The sequence below is a fragment of the Narcine bancroftii genome, chromosome 2, assembly GCF_036971445.1.
Source record: "Narcine bancroftii isolate sNarBan1 chromosome 2, sNarBan1.hap1, whole genome shotgun sequence".
Taxonomy (NCBI): Eukaryota; Metazoa; Chordata; class Chondrichthyes; order Torpediniformes; family Narcinidae; genus Narcine; species Narcine bancroftii.
Window position 1 is genome coordinate 233,760,978 of NC_091470.1, and position 16,228 is coordinate 233,777,205.

Here is a 16,228-nt window from a genome sequence, read left to right on the forward strand (position 1 = left end):
TGGTGAAGGAACATGGACCAGAGATGTTGACTCCCTTTGTCTCTTCACGGATGCTAAAGTATGCTCCAACATTTTGTTTGTTTCATATTTACACTATCTGGAGTCTTACTTTGATTTTCCATTTTCACTAGCAGTTACTTCAATGTGGCCCTTCCACCTTTTTCTTTCCATTCACATCCCATTTGAAGTAATCCCTGTGCCATCGGTCTCTGTGATTAGTAAGGGAAGGTTGAGAATCACTGCTCTAGACCCAATTGTTACTGAAATATCTTGCTTGAGATAAATTGTCATTAGCCCATTTCCTTTGGAGTTCTGAAACCGTCAATGAGGTACGATTAAAACTGGTTTTCAAATTTTCTTTCCACCCACATACCACCCTAAGCAATCCCTTACTAATCACAGAGCACCTCTGGTGCAGGGATTACTTAAAGTGGTGTGTGAGTGGAAAGAAAAAGGTTGAAAACCATTGCACTGGACTGGTCACTTTATTCACCCTATGGGGAAATTGACAGATGCAGATATTTCTTCAAATCTATTAATTCAACAGAGCCAAGGGTGGAAATTTGAAACTTTGGCATCCAATGGCTGAAGATTATTTGTCTGTTTGATAGAGACATTGAAAATTGATTCATTCTCTCCTATTAATTCATTAATAATATTTACTGTACTATAAATAATGAGCAGCAAAAATATCAAATGTTCTTTGAGATGATCATTTAGTACACATTGTCTTCAAATGTTCACTGCATGATAAATTTCCATTTAATATTTCCTTCCTGAAGTTGAAGAAATGATTTGTATTTACCATATGTTGAAATAGGAAAATTAAAATTCATGTAATAAGGGTTTATTCCATTTTAATACTTTTTTAAAAGTTTGATAAGTTTCATATTGGTGTGGACTCTAATAACAACCAGTAAAGTTTCCATCCACTCAAAATTCTTAAAAGAGATAAAATCTGTAACTTATTTCCATCAGATTTTATTACTGTTTATCTTAATTTCCTTAGTAATTTGCATCAATTTGAACATGATGTGGAGAACTACCCTCAACTGAACTTGTGAATAATGACAGAAATCACTGCAAGCAAAAAAAAAATCCCATCCCCCTTTACCATAAAAGTAGAAATGTGCTGGGAGTGAGTTAGGGAAGAAGATGAGGAGCAGGAGGGGGGTGGGGGAGTAGATGGAGAAGGATGGTAGAGGGAGAAGGGAGGGGAAAGGTAGCAGGGGAGGAAGAGGTGGAGAAGGGGAGAGGGGAGGGAATGGGGAGAGGTAAGGGAGAGAGGGGAAGGAAAAGGAGAAGTGGAGAGGGAGGGAAAGGAGATGTGGGGAGAGGGAAGAGATAGAGGGAATCGGGGAGGGAGAAGGGGAGAGGGGAGGGATGAAGGGAGGAGGGGAGAGGGGAAGGCAAAGGGAGAAGGAGGAAGGGTAGGGATAAGGAGAAAGGTAGAGGGAAGGGAGAGGATAAGGGAATGGAAGGGAGAGGAAAAGGGAGTGGTGATATTACCACCAGCATACTGCAGGGGGCAATCTCTGTTCCTGCAGGAAGCCCACCTAAAGGGCTGACCTGAATGAAAAAGGTTGAGAATCATTGGTCTACTGCAGGGGTGTCAAACTCAAATTCACAGAGGGCCAAACTAAATATTTATTAAAAATTTTCAACAACATCTGCTTGTTTTCTCTTCTTTCAACATATGTAATGTTAAACTTTTTCTTATTTTAAAATAAATGTTTAATAATAGTTTTGGTTAAACTCTTTCCAGAGGAAGCATTAACAAATGAGAAATAAAATATTCAATAAATAATATTTCTCTATAGCCTTTAAGCTCCTTTTAAATGTATTTTTTTTCACAGGCCAACAAGTCAAAAAAATAACAACTTGCTTCAATGACAACAGGTTTGTCTTTTAAAATGATGAACATATAGTCTCCCTCCCACCTGTCTTGAAAGGTCCTGTTTTCTGTCTTTCGTTTGGCCATTTTTCGTAAGGGGTTTATTACACGTGAGTTGGGCGACAGGTCGCAGATGCTAATGAAAGTAATGAGAGGAGGTGGGGGCGATTAGCGGGCTGACGGGCCGGCGCCAACGCATTTGCAAAGCATTCTGGGATTTGTAGTATTAGCTGTGCATGGACTATACTGGTGCGGCGGCCAGCGGGCCAAATATAATTATATCACGGGCCAAATTTGGCCCGCGGGCTTGAGTTTGACATGTGTGGTCTAGAGAAAGTATAAACTTGAAATTGTTGAACTCAAATGTTAAGCCTTGAGGCAATAAAATCTTTGGCTGAAAGACAAGCTACCATTCCTTGTACTTAAAATTCTATTAAATTGATAATAACCGAACAAAATACAGAAATATGCACATGTGCACCACTGAATTTGAATCCTCGTGATTTGCGGAGGCAAAACTACTTTCTCTTTTGTATGTGCTTTGATCCTGTTAAAACCCACATTAAAGATTATTTACTTTTGCCCTTCCTAGCGTCATCCCCTTAATACTTCTGACAAATATACTTATTGATGACGTGCGTGGTGCAGTAGGTTCACAATGTAAAGCAATCTCAGCTAGCTCTGAACACAACCATTAAAAATCCAATTTAATATTTATAACTGGTGTCACAAATAATTTAGCAAGTCAATTAGCTTTCAGTGCTCAGTATAATTTGTGATGACAACACAGGGTACAGTCAAGTTCAAAGCAAAAATAAAGTAGTGCTAAATGCCAATAGTCAACCTTTTTAATTCGTGTCACCTTTCACAAATACATGATTTCCAGATTAAGACTCTTTGTATTTCTTGTTAGATTCTTTTTCGATAATATCTTCATTTTTTAATTGTGGTTTATTACTTTTTTCTAATAAATGAAATGTATAAATGTGTGTGTGTGTGTGTATATACATATATTTATATGTGTGTATATATATGTATGTATGTATGTATATATATGTATATATATCTGTATGTGTGTGTCTCTGTGTGTGTGTATCTCTCTGTGTGTGTGTATCTCTGTGTGTGTGTGTATCTCTGTGTGTGTGTGTATCTCTGTGTGTGTGTGTATCTCTGTGTGTGTGTGTATCTCTGTGTGTGTGTGTGTATCTCTGTGTGTGTGTGTATCTCTGTGTGTGTGTGTGTATCTCTGTGTGTGTGTGTGTATCTCTGTGTGTGTGTGTGTATCTCTGTGTGTGTGTGTGTATCTCTGTGTGTGTGTGTGTATCTCTGTGTGTGTGTGTATCTCTGTGTGTGTGTGTGTATCTCTGTGTGTGTGTGTGTATCTCTGTGTGTGTGTGTGTATCTCTGTGTGTGTGTGTGTATCTCTGTGTGTGTGTGTATCTCTGTGTGTGTGTGTGTATCTCTGTGTGTGTGTGTGTATCTCTGTGTGTGTGTGTGTATCTCTGTGTGTGTGTGTGTATCTCTGTGTGTGTGTGTGTATCTCTGTGTGTGTGTGTGTATCTCTGTGTGTGTGTGTGTGTATCTCTGTGTGTGTGTGTGTATCTCTGTGTGTGTGTGTATCTCTGTGTGTGTGTCTATCTCTGTGTGTGTGTCTATCTCTGTGTGTGTGTCTCTCTGTGTGTGTGTCTCTCTGTGTGTGTGTCTCTCTGTGTGTGTGTCTCTGTGTGTGTGTGTGTGTCTCTGTCTGTGTGTGTGTGTGTCTCTGTGTGTGTGTGTGTGTGTCTCTGTGTGTGTGTGTGTGTGTCTCTGTGTGTGTGTGTGTGTCTCTGTGTGTGTGTGTGTGTGTCTCTGTGTGTGTGTGTGTGTGTCTCTGTGTGTGTGTGTGTCTCTGTTTGTGTGTGTGTGTCTCTCTGTGTGTGTGTGTGTGTGTCTCTGTGTGTGTGTGTGTCTCTGTGTGTGTGTGTGTGTGTCTCTGTGTGTGTGTGTGTCTCTGTGTGTGTGTGTGTGTGTCTCTGTGTGTGTGTGTGTGTGTCTCTGTGTGTGTGTGTGTCTCTGTGTGTGTGTGTCTCTGTGTGTGTGTGTGTGTCTCTGTGTGTGTGTGTGTGTGTGTCTCTGTGTGTGTGTGTGTGTGTCTCTGTGTGTGTGTGTGTGTGTCTCTCTGTGTGTGTGTGTGTGTGTCTCTGTGTGTGTGTGTCTCTCTGTGTGTGTGTGTGTGTGTGTGTGTCTCTGTGTGTGTGTGTGTGTGTCTCTCTGTGTGTGTGTGTGTGTCTCTCTGTGTGTGTGTGTCTCTGTGTGTGTGTGTCTCTGTGTGTGTGTCTCTGTGTGTGTGTGTCTCTGTGTGTGTGTGTCTCTGTGTGTGTGTGTCTCTGTGTGTGTGTGTCTCTGTGTGTGTGTGTCTCTGTGTGTGTGTGTGTCTCTGTGTGTGTGTGTGTCTCTGTGTGTGTGTGTGTGTCTGTGTGTGTGTGTGTGTCTCTGTGTGTGTGTGTGTCTCTGTGTGTGTGTGTGTCTCTGTGTGTGTGTGTGTCTCTGTGTGTGTGTGTGTCTCTGTGTGTGTGTGTGTGTCTCTGTGTGTGTGTGTGTGTCTCTGTGTGTGTGTGTGTCTCTGTGTGTGTGTGTGTCTCTGTGTGTGTGTGTGTCTCTGTGTGTGTGTGTCTCTGTGTGTGTGTGTGTCTCTGTGTGTGTGTGTGTCTCTGTGTGTGTGGGTCTCTGTGTGTGTGTGGGTCTCTGTGTGTGTGTGGGTCTCTGTGTGTGTGTGGGTCTCTGTGTGTGTGTGGGTCTCTGTGTGTGTGTGGGTCTCTGTGTGTGTGTGGGTCTCTGTGTGTGTGTGGGTCTCTGTGTGTGTGTGTGGGTCTCTGTGTGTGTGTGTGGGTCTCTGTGTGTGTGTGTGGGTCTCTGTGTGTGTGTGTGGGTCTCTGTGTGTGTGTGTGGGTCTCTGTGTGTGTGTGGGTCTCTGTGTGTGTGTGGGTCTCTGTGTGTGTGTGGGTCTCTGTGTGTGTGTGTGTCTCTGTGTGTGTGTGTGTCTCTGTGTGTGTGTGTGTCTCTGTGTGTGTGTGTCTCTGTGTGTGTGTGTCTCTGTGTGTGTGTGTATCTCTGTGTGTGTGTGTATGTATACACACACACACACACATTTATACTTCCGATCATTTTCAATATCCTGCTCAAAGGAAATCTTGATTTCTGAGTGTAACTCTGCATGCCAGAATGACACAAAAATTTGTGCTCAAGCCTTGAGGCTTAGATTTAGTTTGTATTTCCCCACAATTCAAAACTTCCTGAAATTCTGTGTGGCCAAGTCTGAGGTGTGCTGGAGGTCATTTGTCATCGAGTCCAGTGGTGAAACATGTGCCAGGTGAAGAGGGGGCAACAAAGAACTTTTTCAAGTGGCCACTCATCTTCATACCTGTGAGAAGTGACAGAGGGAAAATAAGCTCAACAATGAACCACGTCGTTTGAATCATTTTACTTTCTTTTCATGTTTCATTAATTTGTTTGTGCTTAATATGTTTTAATTAAAGTTAATATTTCAATATTTTCACCCTTCTGCTTTTAAAACTTTAAAAGACTGTCATTTACTAAAAACTCTTGGGGCGAGAATGCTGAAGTAGAACACCGAAAAGTTCTAGTCTGTTTCTGGTCTGGTTTACTGGCTTCAGATTCTGCAGTTATGTCATGAGAATACGATGTTTGCATTGAATTAGAGAAGAAAAGCTGGTGGATACTCTGTTATTCTATCTGTTTTTCATCTTCCATGTATGCTCGCTCTCCTGTCTACAGTTATCTCCTTCAACGCAGTAAATAAAATACAATTATTCAAAATATTTTTGTTTCTTTATGACCTACCTTGGTTTAAATATGCATTATTTCACCAATATTAGTTTATTTTTCTTTCCTGTTCGCAGAAAATGTTTTTTTTTTACATAATTATCTGGTTGAAATGATTATTCAGAACATGAACAATTTCAAATTTTCCTTCAGTTTTCACTTTGAACAACACGTCATCAAACCAAGGGCTGTGAGAAAGCCACAGTGAAATGTCTAAGATTATTATTCTGAGCAGAGCTTCAACAAGTTTACCACATAGTGATTCCAATCATAATGCTGTACAGATATTACCCTAGAGTCAACTACAGTGTCACAAAACAAAATAATAAAGAAAGATTGGCATATTAATAATATAGTAATATATTCAAAGTGGTAAAATCTTGTACTCTACAGTTTCTGAAAAATGTGGATCATTTTGTTTGTCTATTATTATACATAATAAAGTAAAACAACTGTAAATTCAATTGAAGATTATTGGATCCATTGAAAGAACAACATAGATGACACTCTCCAAATTCTAATATTTCCCAATTTCAAAGAAACATGAGGGACGATATTCCAAATTACTATCTTATTAATCCAATTAAGAAAACGTTGTAGTTGCAGCTTCAATTTGTTGATGAAATGGATCAACATTTTGCATAATTTCACTGAGATTTTCTTCACGATAAATAAACAAAGTAGACTGAATAATGATATTCAACTTTAAATAGAAGAAGAAATAGACAAATTAAGATGAATTCGAAGTATCTCGAGCTCACATCTCTTGTCATGATTCTTCGAAGAATAAGATGCAAACTCTCGCTCCACTCGTATATTACGACATGTGATGTCATATGGTAACACTACAAATGATTTTTCTTTAAGGGATGGGCACAAAATTAACTAAAATATTTAAAAAAACACAAGGTTTTAACTTTGACAAACAATACTGCAGACCAAGTAAACTGTTGGTTGATAATACTGATTACCTGTTTACTTTTGGAAGCTACTCTTCAAAAGACAAAATGTTACGAAGGGATTGTAGAAACATGCCCGAATGTTAAGAACAATTATGTCATGTCTTCTAAAATTGCAATTCATATAAACTACCAATTGCCATTCTACCTGCATACATTCAAGGGCTATGTTATTGTTCTGTAATTGAGGACCCAGATTTGGATCTACAATTCATTCCACATTTCAACAAAATTACCTTCTCTGAAACCATCCTGATACCAGCATCAGTTCTCTAAAATGTTTTTAAAACGTAAGAAAGGGAGGGGGGGGGCGTGGCAAGATGGCGTAGAGGACAGCGTGTAATCCCACCCTTCCTCAGCTAGTTTTTTAAGCACACATTTTTAAAATTTTTTGGAACATTAGTGGATTACAATGGCTACTGATGTAAAAAAAAAAATGAAAACTCAATTGCAGAAAAAACTACCTTTTAAGAGTGCTGAAGAATTGAGGCCTATCTGCTTAAATGAAGCCACGGAGTCAATTTTGGGAGTTCCTAAAGCACAGAGGACCCCTGCCCAACTGAGTATGATGCAGGTGCCGATCCTGCCATTGCAAGATGGCACCAGCTCGACGATGAGCTCAATTGGTGCTGACCCCATGCCCATGATGTCGGTTGCACAGGCGACTGCTGAGAGAGGAGCCCATGAGCCCGCGTTGCCTTCGGGCGGGCCAGGGATGCCCAGGGTGGTGTTGGAAGCTGTACCTGCACTGTTCTTGGGTTTAGCAGGCATGCATGGTGCCTCTAGGGTTCAGGAGTTGCTGGATCGGGTGTGGGCTGTGGGGAAGGTCTGAGTGGCGGCGTCCTGATGTGGTCGGGGTGCCATCATCGGGTGTTCAGATGCACTACAACACCAGAAAGGGACCGACAACATCTGAAGAGGAAGAAGACTGGGCAGCACGCAGAAGCAACTGGAAGTGGAAACTAGAGAAGGTAGGCCTCAAAAGGAGGCTCTGGAATGGAGTCTATTTGTGTTGTTTTGGAAGGGATTGCTTATCAAATGGATAATATGTTTAAACAAATGACTCAAGGATTTTTGGAAGTGACAACTAAAATGAATACTATGTCTGAAGATATAACTGCAGTTAAGATTGATGTTAATAAATGTATCAAATCAGTGGATACAGTGCAAGAATTTTTTTTTAAAATGAAACCACTTTTTTTGAATGTAAAAATCAGGTTAAACATAATAAGGAAAAAATGGAGAAAGTGGAAGATTCTTTTGTGGATTGGGGAATTCAGAAGAAGGAATTATTTTTAAAAATTGATTCACTGGAAAATTTGTGTTTTCCAGAAGATATTGAAGGTTTCGATCCAATAAAATTTTTTAAGAAATGGATTCCTGAGATGTTGGGTAAGGAATTTTTTTTCGGAAGGCAGAGAGTTGAACCAGGCACATAGAGTGTTGTGGAAGAAACCGTTTTCAGGACATTTTTGAAAATGACCATGATGCATTAATCTTTGCTAATTCACTACCAGAGTTGTGAGGAAATTGTCGATTTTCGCTGCCGTTGCCTAAAAGGAAGCCAAATGGAAATGGGAATGAGAAGAATGAGAAAGATGGGAAGAATGGAAAGAAAGAAGTATTAACTTAATCTTATTGACACTGAAGACCCGGAACAATAATTGGGACTGGAGTCAATGGGTTGAATATATTTACTATATTTGATTATGTTGATGTGATTTCTGGTGGGGGAGGGGGGTGAATGGCACTGAAATCTTTGATAGTCATCTGCCACACCCATGTTTTTTTTTTAGGGTGTTACTACCTTTGGGTAGTTTTCTTTTGGTTAATAAAAATTTTTGTTTTGCAATTTTAAAAAAAAATTGAAATATTTAGGGGAGGGATAGTGATTTTAAGATATTATAAGGGAGTGGTTTGTAGTGAGTGATCATATTGTTAATTCATAGGGATGTCTAATTTAAATTTGCAACTTTTAATGTTCAGGGGTTAAATAACCCAATTAAGTGAAAACAAGTTTTGGCTTATATTAAGAAAATGAAAATTGATATTGCTTTTTTGCAAGAAACACATTTGACTGAAAAAGAACATCTCACATTGAAGAGAGATTGGGTTGGTCATGTGTTTTTTTTCTTCATTTAATTCCAAGGCAAGAGGTGTAGCGATTTTAATTCATAAGAATTTGCCTTTTGAATTACAATCTATGGAAGGAAATCCTTTAAGGGTTTTAAGGGTGAATTGTAAAATGTTTGCTGAATCTTGGACTTTGCTTAATGTTTACGCACCTAATGTAGATAATGAACATTTTATTTCTGATGCTTTTTTGTTGTTAAATCAGGCTAATGGAAATATTTTAGTTGGGGGAGATTTCAATTGTGTTCTGGATCCTTTATTAGATAGATCTCCGAAAAGTATAAAGAAATCAAAGATGGCAATAAAAATTTGGGCCTTGATGAAAGACTTAAATTTGGTGGATATTTGGAGAAGAGTCAATCCTACGTGGAAGGATTTTTCCTTTTATTCATCTCGACATGATTCATTTTCTAGAATAGATTATTTTTTAGTATCGGCACATTTACAAGGAAGAGTATTACAGATGGAATATAAAAGTAGGGTTATATCGGACCATTCTTTATTATTTTTTTCTTGTGTAAGTTCAGAAGTGGTACGTTCATCTTTTAGATGGAGATTTAATACAATGTTGAAAAAAATAGTTTGTTACCTTTATTAAAGAACAGATCACTTTGTTCCTGACTGAGAATAATAATTCCATAGATAGTCGCTTTGTGTTATGGGATGCACTTAAAGCTTATTTAAGAGGACAGATTATTAGTTATACTACTAAATTTAAGAAACAGTATATGGCAGAGAGTTTAGAATTAGAGAAGCAAATTGCTGAATTGGAGAAGAAATTTTGGAAAGATGTAACTGAAGATAAGAAAGTGATTTTGGCTAATTTGAAACTACATTATAATACATTGCAAACTTATCAATTTGAGCATTTAATTAATCAATTTAAGCAGTATTATTACGAGTTGCGTGAGAGAGCACATAAGGTACTTGCATAGCAGTTAAAGACGGAGCAGATTTCATGGATTATTAATGCTGTTAAAAATAATTCAATAGTTACCAATAAACCTCAGAAAATTAATGACCAGCTTTAATCATTTTATAAAAAATTATATACCTCTGAGGGGAAACAGATAGTGGTGCTATTGAATCATATTTATCTAAATTAACATTACCAGCATTAAAGGAGGAAGATGTGGAATTGGAAGCTCCATTTACAGAATTTGAGATTAAGGAAGCTATACAGGAGATGCCAAATGGAAAGTCATCGGGGGACGATGGATTTCCTGTGGAATTTTACAAAATTATTTATGAAGATTTATCCTCTGTGTTTGAGGATGTATTACAACAAGTAATTGAAGTGCATGAGTTGCCGGAATCTTGCTCCAGTGCTTTAATTACTGTAATTCCAAAAAAGATCAAGATCCGTTGCAAGTGTCTTCATATAGACCTATTTCTAAACTGAATGTAGACTATAAAATTATAGCAAAAGTGTTAGCAAATCGACTTGCTAAGTATTTACCTAAATTGATACATATTGACCAAACAGGTTTTATTAAGAATAGAAATGCATTAGATAATATTCTTTGATTGATTACTTTGGTCAATGCATACTGACAGCAGCCCAACCATCCAATGGTGGTTGGTACTTGATGCAGAAAAAGCCTTTGATATGGTTGAATGTGAATTTTTATTTAAGGTGTTGGAGAAGTTTAAATTTGGCCCTTTATTTATTGGTTGGGTTAAAGCTTTATATACAAACCCGATTGCCAGGGTGGTAACAAATGGTCAAGTTTCATTACTGTTCAAATGGATGCATTCAACTTGACAAAGGTGTCCATTGTCACCAGTCTTGTTTGCATTGGCTATTGAAGCAGTAGCTCAAAAAATAAGACAGAATGAACAGATAAGAGGGATGAGAGCTATGGATGATGAAGATTAATTTATTTGCAAATGTTGTTTTGATATATTTGACAGATCCAGAACCATCATTGCCGCCTCTCCAGGAATGTTTATTGCAATATGGAACATTATCTGGTTAATTGGGATAAGAGTGAAATTTTGCCAGTTGGAGAAGGAGATTATTCAGAATATAAAGATACAAAATTGAAATGGTCTGATAAAATTAAATATTTAGGAATAATTGTAAATACTGATCATCAATCTTTATATAAGTTAAATTATGTTCCTTTACTAAAAAAGATTAAAACAGATTTAATTAAATGGAAAGATCTCCAGTTAACTTTAATTAGTTGAGTTAATTGTATTAAGATTAATATTTTTTCCTCGAATTCAATATTTATTTCAGTCAATACCGTGTCCTCTTTTAAAGGGATTTTTTCAGGATTTAAATAAAGCCGTGAGAGAATTTTTATGGAAAGGTAAATTATCGTGGGTAGCATTACATAAACTTACTTGGAAGTATGCATTAGGTGGGCTTCAATTACTTCATTTTCAAAATTATTATGAAGCAGCCCTTTCAAAATTTATTAGTAGATTGATAGATTTGGACCAACCCCCAAGTTGGGCAAAAGTTGAGGTGGCTTGCATTTCTGAAATTGAGGTGCATCGATTTATATATCGATGGAATATAAATTTGTTACGGGAATATAATATGCCGATATTAAAGTATTTATTAAAGGTGTGGACTAAAAGAAATAAGATTTTAGGATCAAAAGGTAAATTGTCAATCTTAACCCCATTATATAATAATCAGCTTATTCCTTTTTCAATATTTAATAAGTATTTAAAGAGTTGGGAATTTTTAAGGATATAAAGACATTGCCGGATTGTTTTGTAGGAGGTCAGTTTCTTTCCTTTAATCAATTGAGGGAACGTTTTGATATTGGTGAAAATTCTTTGTTGGTTTATTATCAACTTCGAGCTCTGGTGAAAGACATATATGGTAGAGAGCTGACTTTACCTGTATTGACGGAATTTGAATCTTTGATTTTTTTTTTATACTAAAAAGGGGCTATATTTCTGTTATGTATCAAGTGTTACAAGACAATATGGATAAACTGGAATGGGAGAAGTATAAGCTTAAGTGGGAAGATTATTTAGATTTGGTTTTTCTTGAAGATTATTGGGCAGATATGTGCTACGACAGTGTAACTAAATTGACAAATGTACAGTATGGAATGGTTAATTATAATTTTTTTACATCAGTTATATTTAACTCCAGAGAAATTGAAAAAATATGGTTTTAGCAACTCGGATTCTTGTTTTAGATGTGGTGTATGTACTGGTACTTTTTTACATGCTGTTTGGTCTTGTGTTCATGTACAACCATTTTGGGAAGAAATTAGGTTAACTTTTGAAAAATTATATAACATTAAGTTACCATTAGATCCATTTATTTTTTTTAAATGGGTTACATGGTTCCTTTAAAGGGATTAGGGCTGGAAAAAAATTTCAGATTGAATTTGTACGTTTAGTACTGTCTGTAGCTCGTAAATGTGTAGCAAGTACATTGAAAGATAACACAGTGATTAATATAATCCGATGGGATAATGAAATGAAAAGTTTTTATTGTTATGTAAAAAATTACATACAATTTGATTGATAATTTTTTTTGTTAATAAGTAGTTACTGTATTTGGAATATATGCATTTAGATGTACTTTGATGTATTATATATTTTTCCTTTTTTTTAAGCTCTCCCTAAGCTGGCTGATAGGGTGGGAGGGGTATATATTTTTTTCTTTGTATGTTTTAATTTTTATATATATATATAATTATATAAAATTACTTATATTGGACTGTATATTTTTTTCTATTAACGATTTAAATAAATAAAGTTTAAAAAAAAACCGTAAGAAATATAAAATCAATGAAAACATATTTTGATCATTAAGATCATGAAGCAAAATACAAAATTGCAAAGAAGTCATGGTTTACCCTTCCCTATACCTTCAAATTTCTTTTCAAATCATTGTCTGTGGGTCTTTTGACAGGGGGAATAAAGCAGGATCCAAGGGAAGCTGGTGTAAGTTCTCGGCAAGCTTCAACTGCATAGAGAGTTGAGCAGTTGAAGACAGCTGTGAAATCATCAAGTCATATCTGCCACTAAGTTCAGCACTTCTGCACTTGTCTCAAATCTGCCTGCAGCCAAACTGCTGATAACACTTGGCAAAATTCAGGCAAGAGTCATTGAACGCAGTAGACAGTGGAGTAAGGCAGATTTGTCAACATTCATTTCACTTGTAACCTGCTGCAGAATAAATTGGGGATAATTGATTTCTATCTCCAAAGGTTACATGTTAAAACTCCCTTTCAAAAAATCTTCAGTTTCCAAAAGACTTCTAATTTGAACTTCTTTCCATTACCCCCACTTCCAATCATAAGTTGAAAGATCTGATTCCCTTAATGGCTTTCGTTAAGATGAACACACATCATCTTAATCATGTGGGTTAATTTCATTGGTCAGTCTTTCAAATAACTGCAGGCCATCTGACCACAACTGAGCTTGATCCTCAACTTTAAATATGTCTCATCTACAAGAATAACAATCAAGCTGTTCAATAAAATCTGGACTTGGAATTCTGGTTGATTTTCACTTTATTGAACAATTTCCTCTTTAATTCGACCTTTAGTTAAAAATCTTCCTAAGAATTCCTCGTAAACTTTGTCACTTAGAGGATAAATTAAGCACCTTTAAATTGAATTCTGGGTTGATGAATTAGGGTATCTCATTTACCAATAATCAATTGTATAACATTTCTGTCAATGGTGAGCGAAAGAAACCTGCAGATGCAGAAAAATCGAAAGCAAGCGGAAAATGCAGCTTACACTCAGTAGGTCAGACTGCATCAGTGGTGAGCGAAATAATTAATATTTCAGGTTGAAAGCAATTCAAATTGAATTGCTAATTATATTTCCTGTTTGAGATGCTGCCTGACCAGCTGAAGGTTTCCTGTATTTTTTAGGTTCAACAGACTGCTGGGAAATGATGACTGAAATATTAATGTCTGTGAAGAAAGTTGTGTTTATGAAATATTATCTTTTTGTGTTTTCAAGCAGTCATTTTAATAATTTAAAATAAAAATACAATGCTTGTTTCAAAATGCATGTTTAATCTGTTTTGCTTTATTTTAAAATATTCTACCCATTTCTAACCAAAATAACACAGCCAAGGTTTCAAATGGTTAAATCATTTAAGTTGACAGTCACATTCTCAGAATATTCTTTTTGTACTTTTCTACAGCCGCTGATTTTTTTTAAAGCTCATTGCAATCAGATACACATAATATGTACAGGTATTGTCAATAAATAAGGAAATGTATCTATCCCAGTTGACTGCAGTGAAGGCAAATGCGTTTTTCATTATGCTCAATTTTGCCATGGGGTCTTTATTCTGCAAGCAAGATCACCTTGTATAGTCAAGAATGATCTTGATTATAAATAGCAGAAATGGTTTTCATCAATGATTTTTGATGTTCCCTGGCAGATCAAACCAATGTAAAATAAAATGTTTGATCTTTTATATAAATTGGATTGCAGCAGTGAAATTTGTCTTGCATAACACCTCTACATTTCACAGAGCTGAAAGTTTCTCTGGCCCATCTCTAGTAGGAACAGCATGTTCAAATTAAGCATCAGTTCACTTGCACTGTGCACAATCTAATATCTTGTGTTCAGTGTTCAAAATATAGTCTCCCACCAGAGCATTAGAAGTAAATCAACAACCCTGACCTCACCCTTTGAGATATTCCCCTTTTTCCATTCATTCTTCCCCACCCTTTCTTCATCAGTTTTGATGAAGAGTCTTTATAATGACCACAGCTTCTCCTTCTGTGAATACTACATGGCCTATTGAATGTTTCCTGGTATTAGCAGGAATCCATTGAGGATTCTTGCTGAATTGCCCAGGGTACCATTCTCCAACTGTGATCTCATTAATTGACAGAACATGAAGTATTTGCTCTTCCGGGTAGATGTTGATATGCCATTCAAAACGTACTGTAGGTTAATGCGGGGAGGGGGGGCTAAATTGGGCAGCATGTACTTGTGAGCCAAAATGGCCCGTTACCGACTGTATGTCTAAAAAAAAAATATTAATTATCATCCATGGGCCATAGTCACAATTGTAACATCAGAGGAAGGTGGGGATTGGATTGTTCAAAGTGATAGCCGCAATGATGTTAGGAATTTCTAGTTTTATACAGCATGACAAGTTAGATCTTCCACTCCATTACCTGGGTGCAAATGCATTCTGAAGCAAAATGCAATCTGCTGCAGAAACTTGGATGATCGAGCAGCAATGGCAGGAGAGAATGAATGGTCAATGCTTTAGGGCAAAACCCTTTGTCAAGACTGTGACGATGAAGAAGAGAAACTGGTGTAAAGAGGGTAGGGTGGGAAGGGTAGGACAGAGGCCAATGTGGGATTGGTGAATTACAGAATGGTGAAGCACAATGGAAAAGGGACAATGTATCGACAGATGCCAGAAAACGGGAGAGAGAGGCAAGAGAAGCAAAGGGGTCATGTGGAGGAATGCGAGTTGTATAAGGTGGATTGTATGATGCTAAAGGTTGTTATTGGTGGATTCCAACAAAAAGAGAAAGTGAAAATGATGGTGTAAAGTGGGAGGAGAAATCAGAAGAATTTATTGGGAAGATGGAGTGGAACCAGAGGCTGGGGGATGAAAATGGGGTAAGGGTGGGTAGGAAATATGATTTAAAAATGGGGGAAATGGAAGGGGAAAGAGAAAATCTGATATGGATGAGGTACCAGCCCTTTGGGCTCTAAAACTTTCAGGCAGAATACGTTTTTCATCCCATTTACATTAGGTCGGTCTCTACTGGTGTAGAAGACCCAGCAGAGATAGGTCGATGTTGGAAAAGGAAGACCAGTTGAAATGATAGGGAGCTGGGAGCTCAGGTTAATCATAGCAGATCTCGATGTAAAATTGCTCCAGCAGATTATGTTTAGCTTCAGATTCCATTATCTAAAGTTTACTCTCTACTACCTCAAGGTTTCTGCTTTTATTGCAATGAAGACTTTCCCTAATCAGGCCACTGGTACCCAATGTTTAAACATGTGTCAATCTTGACTCTCAGCTCTCTTAAGCCAAGGCCAATTTTGGGCTGAACGTTGCCTGCATGGAATCTTGTCATGAGATGTTCACATCATGACATCTTGCTCCTCCTAATACCAGACAAGCTGCAGTGCTTTATTGGCCAAAGGAAGAAAGTCAAAGAGTTACGATGCGGAGGAGAGAGAGAAAAAATTAAATATGCAAGGTTACATTTTTGTCTGAAGAAATTGCAGGATGAAAAGAACTGGATTTCTGTAAAGGAGTCGCTCTTGTGAAAAATCAATACTTCATATAAATTCCACCTCACCACAAGGTAAGGCCTCTGAGATTGTCTGTCTATACTGTCTCCCTAATGGAAAATAAATTATTTCAGTTCTCCTTTCTACTTTTGCAGAATTCTTGCTTCCTTTGGTTGTGCATCGCCTTGAAAGAGAAAGCACGAATA

General features: G+C 37.2%; 1 long non-coding RNA gene across 5 annotated transcripts in view; it reads right to left on the reverse strand.

The window, feature by feature from the left end:
- LOC138755142 (uncharacterized) overlaps positions 1-16,228 on the reverse strand; it is a 467,989-nt gene that overhangs the window by 20,861 nt on the left and 430,900 nt on the right. The window contains exon 6 of one of the 5 annotated variants that reach the window (XR_011352050.1): positions 5,200-5,294. The exons of the other annotated variants lie outside the window; for them this stretch is intronic. This is a non-coding gene — a long non-coding RNA (uncharacterized lncRNA). Of the gene's footprint in view, positions 1-5,199; positions 5,295-16,228 lie in introns of those variants that run through there. 5 annotated transcript variants of the gene reach the window in all.